This window comes from Hyperolius riggenbachi, chromosome 3, assembly GCF_040937935.1.
Source record: "Hyperolius riggenbachi isolate aHypRig1 chromosome 3, aHypRig1.pri, whole genome shotgun sequence".
NCBI classification, from domain to species: Eukaryota; Metazoa; Chordata; class Amphibia; order Anura; family Hyperoliidae; genus Hyperolius; species Hyperolius riggenbachi.
The window spans coordinates 379,565,282-379,589,966 of record NC_090648.1 but is presented as its reverse complement, the minus strand read 5'-3'; the positions used below and the strand labels follow the sequence as shown (position 1 = coordinate 379,589,966).

Genomic DNA, 24,685 nt, shown 5'->3' with positions numbered 1-24,685 from the left:
GTCCTACCATATTATTATTATTATTATGTATTTATATATCACTAACCTATTCTGCTGCACTTCACAGAGCACATTGTCCTGTCACCGACTGTCCTCAGAGGAGCTCACAATCTAATCCTGTCATAGTCTAATATCCTATCATATTATGCATTTATACAACACTAACATCTTCTGCAGCACTTTACAGAGTACATAGTCATGTCACTGACTGTCCTCAGGGGAGCTCACAATCTAATCTTACCATAGTAATACTCTAATGTCCTACCATATTATTATTATGTATTTGTATAGCACTGACATCTTCTGCAGCACTTTACAGAGTACATGGTCATGTCACTGACTGTCCTCAGAGGAGCTCATGATCTAATCCATGTCATATGTATGATAACTAGGACATTTCTGTATATTGAAAGAGGAGACTCTATGCAAAGTTTTGCAGGGCAGCTGAGTTTCTGAATTACAATGCTGCTATGTACATTTGGCCCTGTCCATAATACCGGTCCAAATATGACCACACCCACCTTCAGATGCATGGTCACGCCCCTTTTTCACCACAGTCATGGGATGTGTGGGCCCCAGGTTGAAATTTTTCTGGTGGGCCCCCAGTGTCCCAGTCCGACCCTAGGGAGTGGTGAATGTCAGGTCATATATGTGATGATGGGGCTATGGCACTAATGTCCCATTCACACTAAGATACTTTTCTGGGAATTTACAGAGCTTTGCTGAATGCCAGCGAACAGAGAAGATCTATGACAAAGTTTCCCCCAGGAAGCATTCACACTATAATTGTGATGTATGTAAAATCAAATGCACTGCATACATTATTTTGGGATCGTTTGCAATGCGATTTTTTTTTTTTTTTTGGACGAGTTGTCTCGCGTTTCTTGAACGAGTTATCTCGCTCCTCCCACCAGCACCCAGCATTATGCTGACCTCTCCCCACCCAGCGTGATCCACTCCCACCCCACCCAGTGTGACCCTGTCTCTCCGTTCAGCGTTTCCTTACTTTCGCACCCAGCAGCACCCAGTGTGACCTTACTTCCCCACCCGGCTACTTTTTCATGCCTCCCGGCTGGAAAATATTTGTGGGGAGAACACTGCACAGTATCCCCACTCGGCATCACACTATCCCCACCCAGCACCCTCACATTACACACAATAAGCCAGCATTGCATTATCCCCACCCAGCACCACATTATCGCCACCCAGCCGTCATTGCATTATCCTCACTCAGTTTGCACTATCCCCTGCCAGCATTGCATTATCCCCACCCAGCATTACATTATCTCCACTTAGCACCCTCAGCCACAGATTAGATTATGGCTCATTGATACAGGAATTGAGTTCTGGGTGTGCTTGTCAAAAGTTTGGCCATGGAAACAGAAATTGTGTGCTTCGCATGAGGCCCAGGGATTCTTTATTCCTATTCCTAAAAGCATCTAGACCCCGTTTTTAAAACCTATTCAGGATAATACTCTTTTCATTCATTTCATGATTATTATTAGTATTTTTCTATTCAGCATATGTCATGTGACACAGAGATCTGAATGTTAGGCGCTATGGCCCGATTCATAATGCTTTACCGCATGTGGTAATGGCGAAATCATCAGCTGATGTTACTAAACCTTTTTTAAAGTGTCAATTTATAAAGGCGAGGAAGGAAGGTAGAGGACCGCTCACCCCAGAAAGAGCAGTGCCAGACCAGGATAGCTAGTCCTAGGGTATGCTTGAAAACGAAAGAAGGTCCGCACGATGCTCCTAAAATCCTATGTCTTTATTCATGGACGTATCCAAAAGGTCAACACATATCACCAGCTGACATGTTTCGGACCTACTGGTCCTTATTCATAGACCTATGAATGCAGCTATGAATAAGGACCAGTAGGTCCGAAACATGTCAGCTGGTGATGTGTTGACCTTTTGGATACGTCCATGAATAAAGACATAGGATTTTAGGAGCATCGTGCGGACCTTCTTTCGTTTTCAATTCATAAAGGCTGTTGCAGCATGGTAAGCAGAAATTACCAAGCAGTGAGGTAAATTACCGACTTGTGCGGTAAATACCTCAACACGTATCAGTAAATGTCAATTCATAAAGATTACAGCATGTGCTAAAGCCAAGTTTGGTATTTAAGACCAGTTCTGATTAGAGATGGCCCAAACCTCCGATTTTCGGTTCACGAACCGCGAACGCCCGCAAAAGTTCGGTTTGCGCGAACTTTCGTGAACCGCAATAGACTTCAATGGGGAGGCGAACTTTGAAAACTAGAAACACTTATGCTGGCCAGAAAAGTGATGGAAAAGATGTTTCAAGGGGTTTAACATCTGAATTTTTACATGGATGAGTGGGATAGACACCAAAAGTCCCAGGGAAAAATCTGGATTTGACGCAAAGCAGCGTTTTAAGGGCAGAAATCACATTGAATGCTAAATTGGAGGCCTAAAGTGCTGTAAAACATCTTGCATGTGTATACATCAATCAGGGAGTGTAATTAGAGTACAGCTTCACACTTGACACACCAAACTCACTGTGTAACGCACTGCAAATAGCTGTTTGTGTTGTGACGGCCATGCTGGACTGGTGCGCGCTATGGCGAGATTGCTTTTTCTCAGTGATATCAGTAATGTCTGACTGCCTTATCAACTTTTGATGGTTCTTTCTCTACCATTGTTAAAGCTTACGTCTATTTTTTTTAAAATTACATTTTCTGCTTGCTGTTCAGTACATTCAACGAGAATCTATTTTGGAGGGCAAGTCTGCCATTGTGACCACGGGTAATGGCCGGGGAATCAGGATTCGATTCTGATTCAGAGTGGGAGTCTGAGAACCGGCTACCACCCCCACACATCCAAGGACCCATTTGCTGTATAAGTAATGTACCTGCCCTGACCGTGCTTTGCAGACCAGGCATCTGTGGTCAGATGGACCCTTGACCCAGCGCAAGACGAACCAAATCGAAAGCATTTGCCAAGAATGTGTTATGGAGTGCAAGTATGCCATTCATTCAACTGTGTGAAACTTTCAATGGTACTTTCTCAGTACCATGGTGACCACTGGTAATGGCCGCGGAATCCTGGTTCGATTCCAGTCCGGAGTGGGAGCCTAAGAAACAGCTACCACAACCACACATCCAAGGAAGGCAGCAGGCACGCTGTGGGCAAAGGAGCAGGAACGGCTACCACCACACATCCAAGGAAGGCAGCAGGCACGCTGTGGACAAATTAGCAGGAACAGCTACCGCACATCCAAGGAAGGCGGCAGGCATGGCATGCACGTCCCAAAGTAGTGACCAAAAATAGCAATACAGGAGGACTTTCGAGGCCCTGCTGTATATGAGATGAATCAACTTTAAATCCTTTAAAGAGAACCCGAGGTGTGTTTAAAGAATGTTATCTGCATACAGAGGCTGGATCTGCCTATACAGCCCAGCCTCTGTTGCTATCCCAAACCCCACTAAGGTCCCCCTGCACTCTGCAATCCCTCATAAATCACAGCCGTGCTGTGAGGCTGTGTTTACATCTGTAGTGTCAGTCTCAGCTGCTCCCCCGCCTCCTGCATAGCTCCGGTCCCTGCCGCTGTCCCTTCCCTCCAATCAGCAGGGAGGGAAGGGATGCAGGCGGGGACTGGAGTTCTGCAGGAGGCGGGGAGAGCAGCAGACTGACACTATAGAGATAAACACAGCCAGCTCTGACAAGCTGTTTGTCAGCAGCGTGGCTGTGATTTATGAGGGATTGCAGAGTGCAGGGGGACCTTAGGGGGGTTTGGCATAGCAACAGAGGCTGGGCTGTATAGGCAGATCCAGCCTCTGTATGCAGATAATATTCTTCAAACCCACCTCGGGTTCTCTTTAACGAGAATCTGTTATGGAGGGCAAGTCTGCCATACATTCAAGTGAAAGGTATGCACTGACTGTCAGGTATAATACAATATGCAGTGAAAGGTATGCAGTGACTGCAAATAGCTGTTTGTGTTGTGACGGCCGTGCTGGGGTGGTGCGCACCATGACGAGAGTGCAGGTGATGGCGGCTTTCCAGCCCATATGGTCGCCGGGCTGAGGTAGCTGAATGACAGAACAGTGAATGTCCAGCTGATCAAATTTCGTCTGTCCACAATGAAGCAACGATCTTATTATCGTGGGTGTGCCACCCCCCGAGACACTCGTATAGTCGGTGGTCATTGCTTCATTGTGATACTCAAGCCCCTTCACCGCGGCAAGGTAATGATCACGAAGGGGAATTGGCACATGTACATGCCTTTTATTTTGTTGTTGCAGCTGCAGTGCAGGCAGAAAAATTAGGCAGGCATGTACACACACCAGAAAATATATTATAGCGGCCGCTGCTAGCAGGCAGAAATGCTGTGTGGGGAGCGACTTAGTCTTGGGGCAGGCAGTCACAGGACGTGCAGGCAGAGATGCTGTGTGTGGGGACTGACTTAGTCTTCGGGCGGGCAGTAGCCCTCAAGGATCCATGCCTCATTCATTTTGATAAAGGTGAGGTACTGAACACTTTTGTGACTTAGGCGACTTCTCTTCTCAGTGACAATGCCTCCAGCTGCGCTGAAGGTCCTTTCTGACAGGAGGCATGGCAAGACAGAAGTTGGATGGCAAATTGGGACAGCTCTGGCCACAGGTCAAGCCCACGCACCCAGTAGTCCAAGGGTTCATCGCTGCTCACAGTGTCTACATCCACACTTAAGGCCAGGTAGTCGGCTACCTGCCGGTCCAGGCGTTGGTGGAGGGTGGATCCGGAAGGGCTAAGGCGAGGCGTTGGACTAAAGAATGTCCGCATGTCCGACATCACCATGAGATTGCTGGAGCATCCTGTCCTTGCCTGCGTGGACATGGGAGAAGGATTACTGGCAGTGGTACCTTTATTGCGCTGTGCTGTGACATCACCCTTAAACACATTGTAAAGCATAGTTGCCAGTTTGTTCTGCAAGTGCTGCATCCTTTCTGCCTTCTGGTGATTTGGAAACATCTCCACCACTTTGTGCCTATACCGAGGGTCTAGTAGCGTGGCCATCCAGTACAGCTCATTCCCCTTAAGTTTTTTTTATATGGGGGTCCCTCAACAGGCTGGACAGCATGAAAGACGCCATCTGCACAAATTTGGATGCCGACGTACTATCCATCTCCTCTTGTTCTTCCTCAGTGACGTCAGGTAAGTCGTCGTCCTCCTCCCCCCAGGCACGAATAATACCACAGGAATGTTGAGCAACACAAGCCCCCTGCGACGCCTGCTGTGGTTGTTCTACTGCCGCCGCCTCCTCCTCCTCCAAAGAAACACCTTCCTCATCATCCGAGTCTGACTCCTCTTCCCCACACGACTCTTCCTCCTCCTCCCCCCTCTGTGCTGCCGTAGGTGTTGAGGAAACATCTGGGCCTGATGAGAATTGATCCCACAACGCTTCCTCCTGTAACTGTTCCTGTTCACGCTCCTCCACAGCTTGATCCACCACTCTACGCACGGCACGCTCCATGCATTTCTCATGTGTCCAGTTCTTGGGCCAGAACATCCCCATCTCCCCAGAGTGTGTCCTTCCACTGTAGTTGTAGAGGTACTGGGTGATGGCTTTCTCCTGTTCTAGCAAGCGAGAGAACATAAGGAGGGTCGAATTCCAGCGAGTCGGGCTATCGCAAATCAGGCATCTCACCGGCAACTTGTTTCTCCACTGAATACCGGCAAAGTTTGCCATGGCCGTGTAAGACTGCCTGAAATGCCCACACACCTTCCTGTCCTGCTTCAGGACGTTCTATAAGCCTGGGTACTTTGACAGAAATCTTTGATTGACTAGATTCAGCAAATGTGCCATGCAGGGTACATGTGTCAGCTTTCCCAAATTCAAAGCGGAAATGAGATTGCTGCCATTGTCACACACCACGTTGCCAAACTACAGCTGGTGTGGGGTCAGCCACTGATCCACCTGTTTGTTAAGAGCAGCCAGGAGAGCTGCTCCAATGTGACTCTCCGCTTTGAGCCAAGACATGTCTAAGATGGCGTGACACCGTCGTACCTGGCATGCAGCATAGACCCTGGGGAGCTGGGGCTGTGTAGCTGTAGAGGAGATTGCAGCACCAGTAGAGTTGAAATGCCACTCAGCCAAGAAGGAGGAGGATGACGACAGTGAAGAGGATGTAGCAGGAGGAGAGGAGGTGGCAGGAGGCCTGCCTGCAAGCCATGGAGGTGTCACAAGTTGGTCTGCTGCACAGCCACGTACTCCCTGCTTGTGAGCAGTCACCAGGTTGACCCAATGGGCTGTGTAAGTAATGTACCTGCCCTGACCATGCATCCGTGGTCAGGTGGACCCTTGACCCAACGCTGTGTGCCAGAGATGACACCACTTGCCTCTCAACTTCACGGTACAGTTTGGGTATCGCCTTTTTAAAGAAATAATTGCGGCCTGGCATCTTCCACTGCGGTGTCCCAATGGCCACAAATTTACGGAAAGCCTCAGAGTCCACCGGCTGGTATGGTAACAGCTGGCGAGCTAACAGTTCCGCCAAGCCAGCTGTCAGGCAAGGGGGTGACTGGCAGAAATTGGCTTCTTCCGCTCAAAGATTTCCTTCACAGACATCTTGCTGCTGTGGGCAGAGGAGCAGGAACCGCTCAAGGTCAGAGGCGGAGTGGAGGAGGGTGGCTGTGAAGGTGCAAGGGAGAAAGCGTCTGAAGATGCTGCGTCTGAAGGAGGAAGAGGAGAAGGAGGGTGGCTTTTCTTTTGTGTGCTGCTTTTCCTCTGGTGCTCTTCCCATTGCAGTTTGTGCTTTTTCTGCATGTGCCTTCGTAAGGCAGTTGTCCCTACGTGGGTGTTGGCCTTTCCACGGCTCAATTTGAGAGAACAGATGGCATTGCTCTTATCTAAAGGCAGACACAATAAAAAAAAATTCCAAACTGCTGAGCCCCCCTGGGGTGATGGCACTATGGTGGCATCAGCAGCTGACATTGAAGGGCATGTTGGCTGGCTGTCCAAAGGTGGCGATACATGGCGCCGGACACTGCCACCAGCTGTTTTTGACGACGAGCTCACCCTGCTTCTTTCAGGAACTCGTCTCCTCCTACTCTTCTCTGACTCCCCCTCTGAACTGTCCCCCTGTTCATCTCCTCTATTGGGAACCCACGTAGCATCCGTATCGTCATAATCATCATAATCCTGCCCAGCTTCACTTGCCTCAGACACCTCATAAACTGCACCAACAGCAGGTACTTCATCATTTCTCCTCCTCACATGTTACGTCCATAGTGTCGCCTAACTCAGACATATGAGGTGGTGTAACTTGCTTAACGCCTTCATCTTGTTGTTGCAGTAGTGGCTGTGAATCAGTTATTTCCCCACCAAATAACTCCTACGAAGTGCCAAATGCAGCGGATGTGGTGCTTGTAGTAGCGCTGGTGGCTGCGGAAGATGAGGTGTTCTTTGTTAAATAGTCAACCACGTCCTGACAATCTTGGGAGTTGATGGGACGTGCCTTCTTCTGAGCACTGTACTTTGGGCCAGGGCCGCACGAAATCACATCAGCACGACTTCGCACAGACCTGCCGGGTGGCCTTCCTCTGGGAATGCCTCTACCTCTGCCTCTACCTGTTTTGTCCATACCGGGGGGGATGAAGTGAAAGGTATGCACTGACTTGACTAATACAATGTGCAGTCACACAGGTGCAGTTAACAGTTATGCACGGAGTGGTATATTACACTGCGTGCACTCACGTAGGTAGGTGGGTGCACTGAACACAACAGGTAGGTATATGCAGTGATGGGTATTACAAATGTGCACCTGTCACACACACGTACCGTGAACAGGTTCAGTGACTGGTGGTATTAAATATCACACTGCGTGCGCTCACGAAGGTAGGTGGGTGCACTGAACACAACAGGTAGGTATATGCAGTTAAAAATGGAAAACAAACAAAAAGGAGCGCTCCGTAGTGCATTAACGTTATTTATTCCTCAAGCACGCAAAGATATAAAAACACGCGTTTCGGCGTATCCACGCCTTTGTCAAGACACTTGACAAAGGCGTGGATACGCCGAAACGTGTTGTGTAGTCACTGCATACGGGCATCAGAGGGAAGGCACCCATTGTCCATCACCAGCTGGGACACCCATCCACTGCAGGCCGCAGAGGAGGAACAGGTTGCCACCCATGATTGTCCTATTGGGCTCTTGCCCATGATATGCTCATATCCTATTGGTTTCTAGTAAGTGTTTTTATATCTTTGCGTGCTTGAGGAATAAATAACGTTAATGCACTACGGAGCGCTCCTTTTTGTTTGTTTTCCATTTTTATAGTCATTCCTTCAGCCAGGACAAAGGAGCTGTTAATGGTTGCAATTTATACCCGGTCACGCCTGGTGAGATTAGCACATCACTTTTTTCCTGCTAGGTATATGCAGTGATGGGTATTACAAATGTGCACCTATCACACACACACACACAGGTACCGCTGTGAACAGGTGCAATGACTGGTGGTATTAACAATGCGAGCGCTCAAGTAGGTAGGTAGGTGCACTGAACAGTGAACAGGTGCAGTGATTGGGATGGGATTACAAATCTGCAGCTGCCTGTCACACACACACACAGGTAGTCACTGAATGTGCTGGGCCTGGCAGTGGCACAGTAGGAATTACCACCAAGGGGCCAAAGGCCAGCTGCGACTGACTGACAGGGCTGTATATAATGCAAGTGGGCCACAAAAAAAAAAAAAAAAAAAAATAGATCACAAGAACAAGATCAGCTTTCAAAAAACTGTTGAGGGGTGCTTTTTTAGCGATAAGAATCAGAAAGGAGCAAGCTAACAAGCCTACAAGAGGCTAACTAAGTTTTCCGTATAGCTCTCTCTGCACAGCCGCTCTCCCTTCGCTAATTACTGCAGGCACACGAGTGAGTCCAATGCCTGATGCTGCCTGCCTTTTATAAGGGGGGGTGGGGCTCCAGGAGGGAGTGTAGCCTGATTGGCTACAATGTGCCTGCTGATTGTGATGTAAAGGGTCAAAGTTGACCCTAATGATGCACTATGGGGGCAAATCGAACTTCCGGAAAAATTTGCGGTTCTCCGCGATCGCGAACCACGGAAGTTCGCCGGGAACCGTTCGGGCCATCTCTAGTTCTGATCTGTGGTAAACTAGCTTCAGCATGCAATAACACATGACAGACTGAAGCAGAGAGCCAATAGGAAGAGCTTCCTCCTCTTGCTACTCTCTATTGGTTCTGAAGTTCTCGGGAGGGCCAAGATTCTCTCTCCCCCAGGCAGCAGAGAAGAGAGCTGGCACAAAATAGATTTCGTTATATAGAAGAAAACAGGATGGCGTGGCACTTCTCCTTTAAGGGGTGCGTTGCTTCCAGTTTTGGTGCGAGTACGGTGTGCCCAAGGTGGTCAATATAATAGCTGACAGGCTATACTTTCATATGCTTATAGACAATTGCTTATGCAAGACGTGTGCTCCGCTCCACAATTTAGAAGGAAGAGGCTTGAACATTATGCATATAGAAACAGAAAGCGTGCATCTTCCGTCTTAAAGGAGTACTATCAAACTTTACCAATTTCTGTCTGTAGCATAAATCAAAATTGCAACAGCAGTCTGTGCGAAAACAGCAGATCTTTCTGCTGTGCAGTGTAGCTTTTTTTTTTAAATTTACCTTATTGACACACTGACGGCGACGGGGAATGGGGCAGCTCATTACATGAGAGGGGATTCCTTTTTTACAGTGCGGCAGTGCATTACTTTCATGTTCCCCCCCATGAGAGCGCACAACAGCGAGTGACCCGCCGAAGCCTGCTATGGGGAGCGAGAGACAACCGCTCTCGCTCCTATTCTGCCCAGCCAATCCGCCCCAGAGGGAGACTTCCGTGTGTCGTGCTGCCTATGCTACGCAACGGCAAGCATAAGCTGGAGGAGGGCGCGTCACTGCTCCTGAATGCATCAGAAGCAGGAGCCGATGGCGAAGGATCATGACGCGCCCTCCTCCAGCTTATGCTTGCCGTTGCGTAGCATAGGCAGCCCGACACACGGCAGATTGGCTGGGCACTGGGCAGAATAGGAGCGAGAGCGGTTGTCTCTCGCTCCTCATAGCATGCTTCGGCGGGTCACTCGCTGTATAGTGCGCTGTGATGTGGGGGGACATGAAAGTAGGATAATGCACTGCCGCACTATAGAAAAGGAATCCCCTCTCATGTAATGAGCTGCCCCATTCCCCGTTGCCGTCAGTGTGTCAGATGCGTCTATAAGGTAAATTTAAAAAAAAAAAGCTACACTGCACAGCAGAAAGATCTGCTGTTTTCGCACAGACTGCTGTTGCAATTTTGATTTATGCTACAGACAGAAATTGGTAAAAGTTTCATAGTACTCCTTTAAGCATATAGATTTATTGTCAATGTTAAACATCAAACTTGGATTCCGTGCATGGCATATTCCATAACTGCATACAAAGTTTGCAAAGTATAGCGCATATATAGTACCTTGTGGTTCCTTGTGTGGGCCTGTCAGCATGGGAGGTGGGAGTGAGGGACTGATGTGGGCCTAGCGACGGCCGTTTCGCGTCCTCCTGGACGCTTGGTCACGCCGTGTTCCACTGCAAGCCGGCGCCGCCCCGCCACCGCATACATACGGGAAGACCCGCCTCCACCGTGGCGTCACAGCGCCGGCTGTGATTGGGGCTCAAGTTTCCACCAATAGGAGAGCCGGAGGAGCTACACTATGCGGACGGTGCCCGGCAAGGACCAATACAAGCGGACAAACAGTCGCATAAACACACGTCATTACTGACGCGTCTCATGCGGCTCGCCTCCAGCGCCTGCATACATTGACCCATAATTTTTGGGTTGAGCGGCATTAATTGGGGTACCGATATATGAGAAAATGGGGTGTTGCAGGGTTTGTGCCGAGGCTAGTACTAATTGTTAGTATTAGGCATAAGTATTCTTCTGATGAGCGCTGTATATGATTGTTCAGTCAGTATATGTATATCCATTGGTTTACACTTGAGTATAATTTATGTGTACGTCTGAGACGGCCAGTGTTGGCCGGTATACCTTCCCCCTGTCCCCTTCTCCATTTCGCTTTTTTTGTCTGCTTGAAGCTAAAGGCCACACAAATAGATGTAACTGTCCAAAGAAATAACGAATGCAATTGTAAAGGTCCTGCTCCACAGTCCCAGTAATTAATTTTAATGGTGTGCCACATGATGCACTATCACTAATTTTATTTTTCCACCGGTGGATGAGCTAGAGGCGCCTACCTAACGGTGACAGAAATATATGTGCCAGTTGTTGGCGATGTGCCGGCTGAGGAAAGGACATACAGCGTTGGCGCTCTCTACTGGTGATATTTCATCCTGTGCGCGAGTCCTCCAGCGGAGCGTGCGATGTATGCAGGCGCTGGAGGCGAGCCGCATGAGACGCGTCAGTAATGACGTGTGTTTATGCGACTGTTTGTCCGCTTGTATTGGTCCTTGCCGGGCACCGTCCGCATAGTGTAGCTCCTCCGGCTCTCCTATTGGTGGAAACTTGAGCCCCAATCACAGCCGGCGCTGTGACGCCACGGTGGAGGCGGGTCTTTCCGTATGTATGCGGTGGCGGGGCGGCGCCGGCTTGCAGTGGAACACGGCGTGACCAAGCGTCCAGGAGGACGCGAAACGGCCGTCGCTAGGCCCACATCAGTCCCTCACTCCCACCTCCCATGCTGACAGGCCCACACAAGGAACCACAAGGTACTATATATGCGCTATACTTTGCAAACTTTGTATGCAGTTATGGAATATGCCATGCACGGAATCCAAGTTTGATGTTTAACATTGACAATAAATCTATATGCTTAAGACGGAAGATGCACGCTTTCTGTTTCTATATGCATAACAAAATAGATTTCCCCTGCAGCCCTTTAGACAGTAATCCAATTTAGCCTGTCTGATTCCCCCCATCTGTGACTAATCAGGAGTGTAATTTGATCTCTCAGCTGTTTAAGCTGGCTGCCTTAGAGCAGCTACTTTGTAAACAGGATGTTAACATTGTCTGCTTCCATGAAAGAAGGAAGTAGACATACTATAGATTTATTGCAGGATTTGCATCAGCTGTAACAAAGTAATGTTTTTCTTTAAAGGTTATTATGCTGCTGCTTATCTTTTAGAGCAGAGAGGAAGTTCTAGGTTCAGGTTTACTTTAAGGCAAATAAAAAAACAGCTTCTTGCAGACCCCTGAGTCGTCTTGTGCCCACAACGTTGGTCCGAGTCCCTCCGGCAAGCAGCAGTAACCCCCTCAATGCAATGCTGGCCGGCCACGCGCCTCCTCACTGAACCTGGGAGCGTCCTGCGCAGTACATGAAAAACGCTAGTGCACATGCGCAGAACAAATCCTGGAAGCAGGAGTGCGATCAGGGTGTGTGTGGCTCGGGCCATGCTAGTGCAGTTGCTGCTGTCTGATGGGGGGCACCGCTACTAGCTGGAGGGAGTCGGACTGCTGATGTGGGCACAGGATGACTCTCTAGGGGGCTGCAATAAGCCCTAGGTAAATTAAACTCATTTTTGTTTTGTTTGACCTAAGTCTCCCTTTAAAGAGAATCTGTATTGTTAAAATCGCACAAAAGTAAACATACCAGTGCGTTAGGGGACATCTCCTATTACCCTCTGTCACAATTTCGCCGCTCCTCGCCGCATTAAAAGTGGTTAAAAACAGTTTTAAAAAGTTTGTTTATAAACAAACAAAATGGCCACCAAAACAGGAAGTAGGTTGATGTACAGTATGTCCACACATAGAAAATACATTCATACACAAGCAGGATGTATACAGCCTTCCTTTTGTATCTCAAGAGATCATTATACACAGGCAGTGTGCATAGAGGGGCCAGGAGGGGGGAGATGCATCACAGAACCACAACACTGAAGAACTTGGCAGCCTTCCAGACACAGGCTGACAAGTCTGACAAGAGAGAGATAAGTTGATTTATTACAGAGATGGTGATAGTACAAAGTGCTGCAGTAAGCCAGAACACATTAGAATAGCTTTTGGAACTTGTAGGATGATAAAAAACAGGATGTAATTTTTGTTACGGAGTCTCTTTAAGAAAGACTAATATAAGATTTAGAGGGACTAGAAGGGGACATATAAATCTAAAGGGATGACAGGGATGCCTCTTACTATTAAAAGCTGTAAAGCTGTCACAGCACATAAGTGGGAGAACATCACATCACAGTAGCAGAACAGAGACATTTTCCACAGCTTTCTATTTACTTTGTGAATTGAATACATGTTTTTCTGTAAATTACCGAACTTCATGAATTGAAGCATGCCATGTCTTCAGAAAGGTTGGGAGCCACTAAAATACAGTACTTTAAGAGCCTGTTGTGAAAACTCTACTGCTGTTTTTGAAATCAAACATATTGAGGGTTGTTTCACACTGGGGCGGTGCGGTCATTTTACTGCACCACACCGCAGATCAATGAGGACTTTCATACTGAGCCAGTGTGGCGCGATACGATGGAACATCCCAACGCTTGGACAAACCTATGTTACCGTGCAGTTGTGTAGCAAGCTGCGGCGACGAGCGGTGGACTGGAAGTAATGTAAGTCTATGGCGACCAGTGATGAGCTCCGGATCAAATCCGAATGGGTTTCATCCTCCTAATTAGTGTAGCTGAGCGGGTGTGTGGGGTTAAACTTACCCAGCAGCCTTCTTCTTTACCCATCCCACGCTGCGCTCCAAGCCGCATCACGTGACTACTACTACGCTTCCTCCTTCAACCCGGAAGGAGGAAGTGTTTGTAGTAACGTGACAGCGGTTTGAAACTCAGCGTGGGACGCGCCGTGTTGGGCGGGTTAAAGAAGGCTGCTGGGTAAGTTTAACCCCCCGCACGCACCGCTCAAGTGCACTAATTAAAGAGGGTGAAATCCAAATGAAACGCATTCGGAATTCATCCGAAGCTCATCCCTAATGGCGACGCAGGGGTTCTTGAAAAAGATGGTGCAGCCGTAGAAACATATTTTTACAATACACTTCCGTGCACTTCCGTATTTCCGAAAACAGGAATTAAGCGCAAGCGAGCGCCACTTCCTGTTTGGATGTCCACCAGAAGTGGATTAACGCCAATCAACAGTCTGAAACCTGCCAGATACAAATGATATTTATACTGAATCTGTATTGTAACTCAATGACATCAGTCCAGCATTGAAAGGGTTAAATTCTTTGACCAATGACCACTGCTTTCACTTTCCTTCTAAAGGGGTTTTCTTGTTATTTTCGCAATGTATGAAAATAGACTTCTGATTTGCAGCCTTCAGGATCCCTCTTTTCTGTAGATGCTGGTGATCAGAAAGCCCTGTGGTGTGAAACAGCCTTTATCTTCAGTGACGCGAAGATTTTCCCCAAAACTCTTGTCTGTAGGACTACAGGAATGTCGTGTGCTGCTGAGTCACTATCTTCTGACACCAGGGAAACTCCCACCAGGGCGTGACGTAAACTTATTCCTACGGGTTTATCGTTGAAGTGACGTTGCAGTGAACTAGGGCAGTTCAGTTCAGGAAGAGCTCTTATCTACTTCAGGGAGAAGTTTTGCCAGTTGAATAAACGCTCCAAACTTTTCCAAACCATCTGCTTTTGAAGGACAGAAAGAAGAGACAGTAGACAAGGCAAGTAATGCAGATCACCTCACCTATATACCTAGATTATACATAAATAATCTTTACCTATATAGTGCTGATTCTTTTCCACTGCGATCTTTACAGGAAACTGAATGGATCACGTTAGTCTGTATCTGAAAAAGAGCTCACTATCCCAAAAACACTTTGGGGTTGGAATCATAAAATGGATCCCTTGTATTTTCCTACTGTGTTTTTTTTCCACCATAGCTACAGTAAAAAATAGCTTTTAGAATTACTTTTGGTACATAAGTTTGCTGGTACACGCATGGCAGCAACGGATAGGTTAATTCCTAGCTACGTAACATTGGACTTTGGAATTCCCACCCTTCTCATCCTGTTTTTTTTTTTTTTCTGTCACTCTGCATGGACGAGTCTACTGGTTTTCCTTTTTTGCTTACTATATATTTTGTATGTTTTTCTTTTATTTACCTGAGCACCATTCCCCTCCCCTCCATAACTCTGTTATTTACTGTTCCTAATAATAAATACTCACCTGAAGATGTAGGAAAATGGATCACAGTGATGTCACTCGATGACAAGCGTTCTCTGATTCAGTTTCCTGCGTGCGGGGACATGCAAAAGCACATTTTGTGGGGGGGGGGGGGGGGCGGGAGGGGAGTCGTGGATCTTTAAGATCCGCTGTGCCGGTCATTATCGCCAGACATTGCAAAGCGTCATTCACCTAATCACGCACTCCTACCCACATTTTGAGATTGCAGAAATGATTGCTTGTCATGTAAAAAACAAAAAAACGCTGTTTGTTGGAAGAATCGCACACAAAATAGTGACCTGTGTACGACTCTTCAGAGTCTGCTACTCAGCAGTCGGGTTGGGGATAGTGGGCTTTGGATCGATTCTGCAGCTTAAAGTGGACCTGAACTCAGAACGTTCTCTCTGCTACAAACCCTAAAATAAATCTGCACTGTTTCTACTTCCTGATTCATGGAAGCAGACATCTTGTTTACAGCCTGTGCTTTCAAATGAGCTTATCTGCCATTGACAGTCATGTGACACAGGGGGAGAGATCAAGTTACAATTAGTGATTAGACACAAATGAGGGGGAATTAGACAGGTTAAACTCTCTAAATATATACAGGGTGCATTTATCTCTGTTTTCCTTCTGTCCTGTGCTATACGCTAGCTACATGCAATACGCTAGCTTTTGTCCTGTACTATATGCAATACGCTAGCTTTTGTCCTGTACTATACGCAATACGCTAGCTACAGCAAGAACAACATTTTTTTTTTTTTTTTTTAAACGGTAATGCATACTTATGTTCGCATTATCCAGAACGCCAGGGAGGTTCATGCCCCTAGAGACCAGCCATGTGATAGCAGGTTCTGTTTTTTTTTTTTTTGTATCATGCTGTTAGGCCCAGTGCTCACCAAAAACCTCTAGCAGATCTGCAAAACGCTAGAGGTTTTTGAAGCAGATTTCAGAGCGATTCTAGGCATGTTTAGAGAGGTTTTCTAAACACGCCTAGCGATTTTTGGAGTGTTTTTGTGTAGCAGATTTCATATATTGTTACAGTAAACTGTTACTGAACAGCTACTGTAACAAAAACGCCTAGAAAACCGCTCTGATCTAGCGTTTTTCAGAGCTGCTTTCCACTTTCCTATACGTTAACATTGAGGCAGAAACACCTCAGTAATCAAAAAAATGCTGCAGCCCCTGAGTTTGCGTTTGTGGAAAAAACGAGCCGCTCTGGTGTGCACCATCTCATTCACTTTCATTAGCCAAGCGGTTTTACCCCTGCAAGTGTTTTAAAAAACGCTCCAGAACCGCTCTGTTGTGCAGCAGCCCTTAATTTTGCACAGCCTGCTGGAGTTTTTTTTCTGAGTGATGGTTCATATTGATGCATGTTGGTGTAATACGTTTGGTGCAGTTTGCTTTCAGTACATTGTATTGCACACCCCATTCCCAATCGCTTTGAGTCCTATGAGAAAAGCGCTATAGAAATGTTATTGTTATTTGCCACTAAGTATACCTATAATAAAAACAGACATGATAATTGGAGAAAGTAGGCAGCCATTTATTGGGGAAACCAAGTATAACTATGCTTTTATTAATTTGAGCCATCAATTTAAGCACAAGCTTCTTTAATAATGTTTAATAATAAGGTACTTTTCCGTTAGCCGGGCGCATCTACTAGGTGGCGTTAATTACTATTTCCCCTCCAGGCCGCCATGGATAGTAGGGAAAGATGGAATTCTGGTGGAGTTTTATCGCCACCTAGTGGATGAGCCCGGCTAACGGAAAAGTACCAATAATAATAACCATCATCATCACCATTAATAATATCATCAAACACAAATGTCCGCTCACCCAATGAAACACGAATCCCCAATAATTGGCCAGCGACAAGGGGGGGGGGGGGGGTGTTGAATCATTCTTCTTCACGGGCTCCCAGTGACTTCACCTGCCAGGCTCAAATCTTCAGCACCTGCATGGATTGGCTGCTGCCTAAAGCCCGCCAAACCTCCAGCCAATTAGCTGCCGATCTGCTTCTTTCTCCCCAGCTACCTGGAGAACACACCTGCACCTGTAATTAGAAGAGGCGAGATCCAGCACCAAGGAATATTAACCCTTAGCGGAAGGGGCGGCAATTCCATGTGCTGACAGGTTTACCACCTGTCCCCTTACATGATATTGCACATCCCATTCCCTACTTATCACTAATTATACCTATAATAAAGACAGACACGATAATTGGAGAAAAGCTGTGGTTGTTTATTGGGGAAACCAAGTATAACCATTATTTTATTAATTTGAACCATCAATTTAAGCACACAATTGCTTAACCCCCTTGGTGTTATGATTCTATCCGGATTTTAGGGTCTAAAAGTGGTGGAATTTTTTTTTGCATGCTTTTAGATCCTAAACCTCGAAAAACCATGCTGCTAGGGAGTTCTGCAGCAGTCTCTGCACTCACTCACCACCGAGATCCAGCGCTGCAGTTTTCTCTCCGTCCTCTGGGTGGGGCTGTAACCCTATAGTGAGATTGTCCAATGGAGGACAGATTAACTCCATCTCACTGTACAACCCATGTCCATACCCTCCAATTCAATGTGGCGAATGGACATGCCACCCACTTCTTTCAAAACTTTCACCATGAATCTATTAATTTTCTTCTGTCCAAATACTGTCCGAATTCTGTCCTTACATTTTAAACTCTGGTTGAGCCACAAACGCCTTGGGACCAACTTGGAAATCTGATGTATATCCAATCTCATTCTGTCATCAGCTCAATTGTCTTCTACTTTCCAATATAATTTTCGCCAATGTGAATCAGCAGAAGACCGGCCAATAGTGTAACCTATCACAAATTAAAGGAATAAGGCCAGCGGAGGCCATGCGGACCTTGCCAAAAAACCTGGCATGCTTCCAAATCCAGGAACTGGTTCTCTGTATATGGCCTATTCTTGGCTCTTCTCTGTGCCCAGTAAATAAAGGAGTGACCTACTATCCAAATAATAGATCTACGACCTGAAACAAACGTTAAAGCGGATCCGAGATGAAAAACTAACTATAGCAAGTAACTTGTCTATATATCTTATCTAAAATTAAGATAGTTTGCACAGCAAATCTAGCTGCAAACAGTTTCAACAGTTTATGATTATTTCTTCCTGTTCAACAATGAGGGCAGCTATGTTTAGCTTGTCACATTACACAAGCAAGCTGATAGCATCTCCAACCCTCAGGTCAGCCTGTAACAAATTCACTCCCTTTCCTCCCCTCTGCCTCTGAATTCTCTGGCTAGTAACCTCCTCCTCTTCCTGCCCAGACTGAGCTCCCATAAGCCCTTGCTACATGGCTTATGTAGTGTCAATGCACAAAAGGAGCTGTGGGCGAGGCTTGTTTAGTTTTATAGAGAATTAGAGTATTAAAACAAGAAAAAAAGTATTTGGCATGAGGAATGCCCTATAAACTATATGACAAGAACCCAACTATGCAGTGAGTAAAAGTTTATCTCGGATCCACTTTAGGCCTCTTGCACACTGCACGCGATTCCGATTTTTAATCAGTTTTTACATCCGATTCAGATTCTGATTTGCAGTTTGTTCCCTGCACACTGCAAATCGGAATCTGAATCAGATGTAAAAACTGATTAAAAAGCGGAATCTGAATCTGAATCGCGTGCAGTGTGCAAGAGGCCTTAAAGGGGTTCTGTGGATCAGATAAAAGATCAAAAACTGACACTTACTTGGAGCTGGGAAACAAATCGACTCAGCAATTGCCCCCAATGTTAAAACTCCTCTGGCCATCTGGTCAGTCTTAGGCCTGGAACCCACTAGAGTGGGGTTATTTTTTAGCGTTTAGGGAACGCTTTCAATTGCTAGCGATTTCCCTAAACGCTCGGCCAATGCAAATGGATGGGACAGATTCCACTAGAGCAATTGCGATTAAGGAAATCGCAATTGCAGGGCATGCAGCATTTTGCAATCATCGCTTGCAAAACGCTATCACAAATCGCTAGTGATTGCGATAGCGCTTTGTGCTTTTTAGTGGGTTCCAGGCCTTAGACTTCCTGCTAAAACTTCAATCCTACCTTCAAACACCTTGATATCTTCCACTAAGTGCTGCATCCGCCCTCTTATTCACCACTACCAGCTTTGAAATTCTGAATGCTCCAAAAAAGCTAAAACAAATACTGCTCTCGTAAACATCCGAGCAGACTGAACCCAAAACAGCTATAATGTCCTGAAGAAGTTTAAATGATACATGCCTCCTATCATCCAGTCTTTGCGACTCTACTCTGTTCCTTCATGAACTGCCTCACAGGAGGGTATGAACTGCTAGTGGTAACCTGGGCTAAGCATCTAAAAAAATGACATCCCCGCCTAGGCCTTTGCAATTTTATTACATGAAAACCCCAATTCAATCCCCCTGACAAATGCCAGAAACCGCTTCAGCCCACAGGGTAAATTATAGTATTTCCATGTGTGCTCTGAAGCCGATCTCCTCTCCATATCATTATTGAAACAGGCAGCATTCTGCTTCTTGTCTCGCCTTGGGAGCCAGCGACCTGAAGGAGTCCCACTATTGGTGAGATAGGGAATCCGCAATTAAATTATTTTTACCTGAGAGATAAGAGGCCTTAATATTAAACTTTAAACATATCAATACTAAGTGCCTCAACAATCTAACTACTACCTCCGATTTTGCAGATAAAGAATTCACAGCGTACATCACACCTTTATTATCCTTTTGTAATTGAATTTGTTTATTAGCAAACTCCCCCAGATTACTAACGATACCACCACCACCGGAAACAATTTGAGTAGCAATATATTCCTGGTGACACCTCTCTCCACCCAGGATACATGCCCTGACTCCGCCGACCATCGTCCTTGCCAATAAGCCCCATAGCCTACAGCATCAGTGAAAAATTCTATATCAGTATCTAATACAAATTTTTGCTGCCACATTGATCTTCCATTATAACATGACTAGAATATGTACCATAGAAGGAAATCCTCCTTTACATCTCTACCCATCTGCATGTGCAATCTTGGGGACTTCGTACCTGCAGTGATTTTAGCCAACCTCCTAGAAAAGACTCTGCCCATTGGTATGATTCTTGATTCAAATGCCAGGTTCCCCAGCAAGGGTTGAATTTCCTTCACTGTGGCTTTTCAAAGACTTAATACAATTGATCTTTTGCTCTGACAAACTAAACAACATTCCTTCAGTGTCGATAGTAATGCCCAGAAATTCAAGCGAAGTTGTGAGGTACACTGTCTTTTCCCCTGCTAGGGGAACCCAAACTCGATCATCGTATCCACAAAAATATCCAAAAATATCTGACACGCCTGAGAGCTGTCTGCCTGGGCCTATTAACAAAGAAAATCATCCAAATAATGAACTAATACTCCCTCCTCAGCTGTCTGGGATACCACCCATTCTAGGAATGTAGAAAAAGATTCAAAATAAAAAGAAAGAAACATCCCATGGGCAAATAGCGGTCAATTTTTTTTTTTCAACAAAAACCAAATTGATTGAAACCTTCCAAACAAATGGGAAGCAACCTAAATGCGGATAGAATATCTGTTTTCGCTAATAATGCATTCTTACCAAACCTGCGAATAGTCTCAAGGGTATGCTCGAAAGTGAAACAGAAGTCAAACTTTTATCAACACTATCATTTAGGGAGGCATCCTTCGGAAATGAAAGGTGATGTATTAAACTAAATTCGTTTGGAGTTTCCTTGGGAACAACTCCTAATGGGGAAATGCGAAAATTAACAAACGAAGGGGACTCAAAGGACCTGGCTACTTGACCTGATTACAGCTCCTTACGACTCTTTATTTCCGCTGCATGCGGATAACGTTCCACCGATTTCAGATGCCTTACTATCGAACAACCCTGACCCACATATGGAGGGACATTAACAACCCTGACCTATATATGGAGGGAAATTTAAAACCTTTCGAAAAACCTTCAATTAGTAGCTGACTGGTATCCAGCCTTGGATATATTCTTAACCAGGGAAGCATTGTTTGCAGCATCACTGGGGTCTGTGCTCTTCCCGAAACAGCTCCTTAGTTGAGTTTTGCCCTTGAAGACCTGCTTAAAGCATCTTGAAGCAGAATGCACACCACCACAGAAGTCACACTCATGCTTATAACGTCAGTTATTTTGGAATTTACACTGGCCTTCGTTGAAGGCAAAGCAAAGACCCCTGTGAAAGGAACCTCCTTGTGGCGATGCATTCTGCTTTGCAGTGGGCATCACAGCAGGAATCACTCTCTTCCTCTCTGAGAAAGCATAAAACCCATCCACAAATCAATGATCTCCAACCTAACGATGGGTGCACTGCTAATTTCTGGCAGAAGGTATAAATAACCAGGCCAAGCCAAGGAATGACACTCACCAAGCAGGACAGGTTCTCTTACTTCCTTCCTAGGCTCCAGAGACACCTGCCGACTAGGACCCGCTTGCTCTTCCATCCTGTGTGGCTTCAGTGAAGGTGATGCCCGAGGCATTCCTGGCTGGACTCTGCTGCCCTTCGCTCTCGCTTTCTTGGTATTTGGCTGAGGTGGAGGCGGAAAGAAAACCCTTCTTGCCTTCCTGGGGCGTTTGCATAGCCCAGCCCTAGGCAAACTCCGGCCCCCGGGCTGGATCTGGCCTGCGTGCACTGTTACCCCGGCTCGCCGATAGGTGGTTGGATTCCCCTCCCTGTCCCGCGTTGCGTCTCCATGGCAACAGGATGTCACATTACGTGACGTCAGGAAGCACCAGCCTATTACATGCTGGCAGCCAACGTGTAATACGCTAGCAAGTTCTGACGTCACATCATGTGACGTCCTGTTGCCATGGAGACGCGATGTAGGACTTCCGTGAGTGAGTTTCAAATTCCCCGCTGCCCGCACACAATTTTACAGGGAAGGAAGGGGGGAGGAGGGGAATCCAGCCGCCTGTTGGCGGGCCGGTGTAACAGCGCACGCGGGTCGGATTCCCGCAATTGTACAGGGAGGGATGAGTGGAATTTTAAGAATGCGGCCCAAGTTGCGTAAACATTGCCCAGGCCTGGCCTAGCCCTTTTGCTCTCCTAGCTTCACCCGTCGTGTGCTGCTCACCGCCATGTGCCGCCTCCGCTACTTGCTTGTTGGCGCAGGACCTCCAGCCACTTCCCTCCTCCTCCTATGCCACGTGGCAAGATCCCGACTCCTGGCTGCAGCAACTCGCCCTCCTCCTCCGCTGCTCCGGATGGGCCTGCCACCGCTGCAACGTCACTGTCTTTTTTCACTGCTTTCTTCCTCACTGCCCTCATTCTTCACTGCTGCTGTACACCTGTCTCACTATCCTTCCTTTCCTCTCCTCTCTCTCTTCTTCAGGACAGACTTGGCGGGCATTTGATTCAAATTATCGCTGGAGAAGCGCTTGAGTGCCATGTACGGCAGCGGATGTCACCCTGGTTTTTTCTCCTGGGTCCTTTTCCTGGGTCCATTCTGACGGACCCCTTTAGCTATGCCTTTACTTTACTCTCTACTCTATGCCTTGTATATGCATTGTAACTATTGTATGTATATGTATGCACTGTGTATATACTGTATATCTACTGTACCTAATGTATGCTTACTGTACCACCACCGACCCTGTTTGTGCCCAAATCAATTACGGGTACAACTCACGTTGTACTTGGCGAAATAAATGATTCTGATTCTGATCCATCTTGGTAAGCATGAATCCTTCTTCACATGCTCCCAGTGATATCACCTGCCCGGCTTAAATCTTCAGCACCTGCCGTGAATTGGCTGCTGCCTCAAGCCCACCAAACCTCCCGGCCAATTAGCTCCCAATCTGCTTCTTTCTCCCCAGCTACCTGGAGAACACACCTGCACCTGCAATTAGAAGAAGGGAGATCCAGCACCAAGGAAGATTAACCCTTAACGTGAGGGGCGGCAATACATGTGCTGACAGGTTTACCACCTGTCCCTGTACAAATCATTTTGACTTGCTCAATCACTACTGCATTTTTTTACTGTGGTAGTGGGCTGTCATCTCTTACCTACCCTTTGGTGGGTGTTTTTTTTCTGTATATACTAAAGTGTCAATCATAGGATCAATGAGTTTGTATTTTTCCTGTTTTTTAAATCGGCACAGAGAGGATGAGAGGTATGCATGTAATGGAAGCAACAAAAACACTGCTCACACAAGACATCTGATTGTAGGGGATCTTATCACAGCAGAGGCCATCATAGTTCCAGACATTCAAGAAATAGATTTCGCTCCTGGCACCATACATCTAGATTAAGAGATCACACACCTCCCAACTTTTTGATATAAGAAAGAGGGACACTTAAGCCACACCCCAAGCATATGATGGGTGGAGGTTAGTTTTAGGTAGAGGATGGGTGGAGGCTAGAGTCAGGCAGAAGAGAGGTTAGGATAAGGATGCATACACACATAGCTGGCTGGCCTGTACAGGTGCTTGTCAGCAATGTTGCTGATGACTCATTCTGTTGGTATGCAGGGGGGTGGGGGGGGGCGGAGGGGCACGTGCGTAACATTACATGGGGGAGTAGCGCAGATAATGTGATCGGCTATCACAGGAGTTACTTCTTCCATAAGGCAGTACATAGGTGTTAGTATTAGGCAAAGGATGGGTGGAAGTTAGTTTTAGGCAAAGGATAGGTGGAGGTTAGTGTTAGGCAGAGGAGAGCTTAGTGTTACACAGAGGAGAGGGGATGTTAGTGTAAGGCAGAGGACAGGTGGAGGTTACAGGGAGTGCAGAATTATTAGGCAAGTTGTATTTTTGAGGAATAATTTTATTATTGAACAACAACCATGTTCTCAATGAACAAAAAAACCTCAATATCAAAGCTGAATATTTTTGAAAGTAGTTTTTAGTTTGTTTTTAGTTTTAGCTATTTAGGGGGATATCTGTGTGTGCAGGTGACTATTACTGTGCATGATTATTAGGCAACTTAACAAAAAACAAATATATACCCATTTCAATTATTTATTTACCAGTGAAACCAATATAACATCTCAACATTCACAAATATACATTTCTGACATTCAATAACAAAACAAAAACAAATCAGTGACCAATATAGCCACCTTTCTTTGCAAGGACACTCAAAAGCCTGCCATCCATGGATTCTGTCAGTGTTTTGATGTGTTCACCATCAACATTGTGTGCAGCAGCAACCACAGCCTCCCAGACACTGTTCAGAGAGGTGTACTGTTTTCCCTCCTTGTAAATCTCACATTTTATGATGGACCACAGGTTTTCAATGGGGTTCAGATTTGGTGAACAAGGAGGCCATGTCATTAGTTTTTCTTCTTTTATACCCTTTCTTGCCAGCCACGCTGTGGAGTACTTGGACGCGTGTGATGGAGCATTGTCCTGCATGAAAATCCTGTTTTTCTTGAAGGATGCAGACTTCTTCCTGTACCACTGCTTGAAGAAGGTGTCTTCCAGAAACTGGCAGTAGGACTGGGAGTTGAGCTCGACTCCATCCTCAACCCGAAAAGGCCCCACAAGCTCATCTTTGATGATACCAGCCCAAACCAGTACTCCACCTCCACCTTGCTGGCGTCTGAGTCG

General features: G+C 46.4%; 1 protein-coding gene across 11 annotated transcripts in view; it reads left to right on the top strand.

The window, feature by feature from the left end:
* Positions 1–24,685, top strand: part of BCL2L14 (BCL2 like 14) — a 126,649-nt gene that overhangs the window by 56,537 nt on the left and 45,427 nt on the right. For 8 of the 11 annotated variants that reach the window (XM_068277330.1, XM_068277327.1, XM_068277328.1 and 5 more), the window contains one exon: positions 14,286–14,615. The exons of 2 other annotated variants lie outside the window; for them this stretch is intronic. The gene's annotated coding sequence lies outside the window, so the exon portion shown is untranslated. The remainder of the gene's footprint in view (positions 1–14,285; positions 14,616–24,685) is intronic. One more of the 11 variants, XM_068277325.1, reaches the window with a different exon arrangement.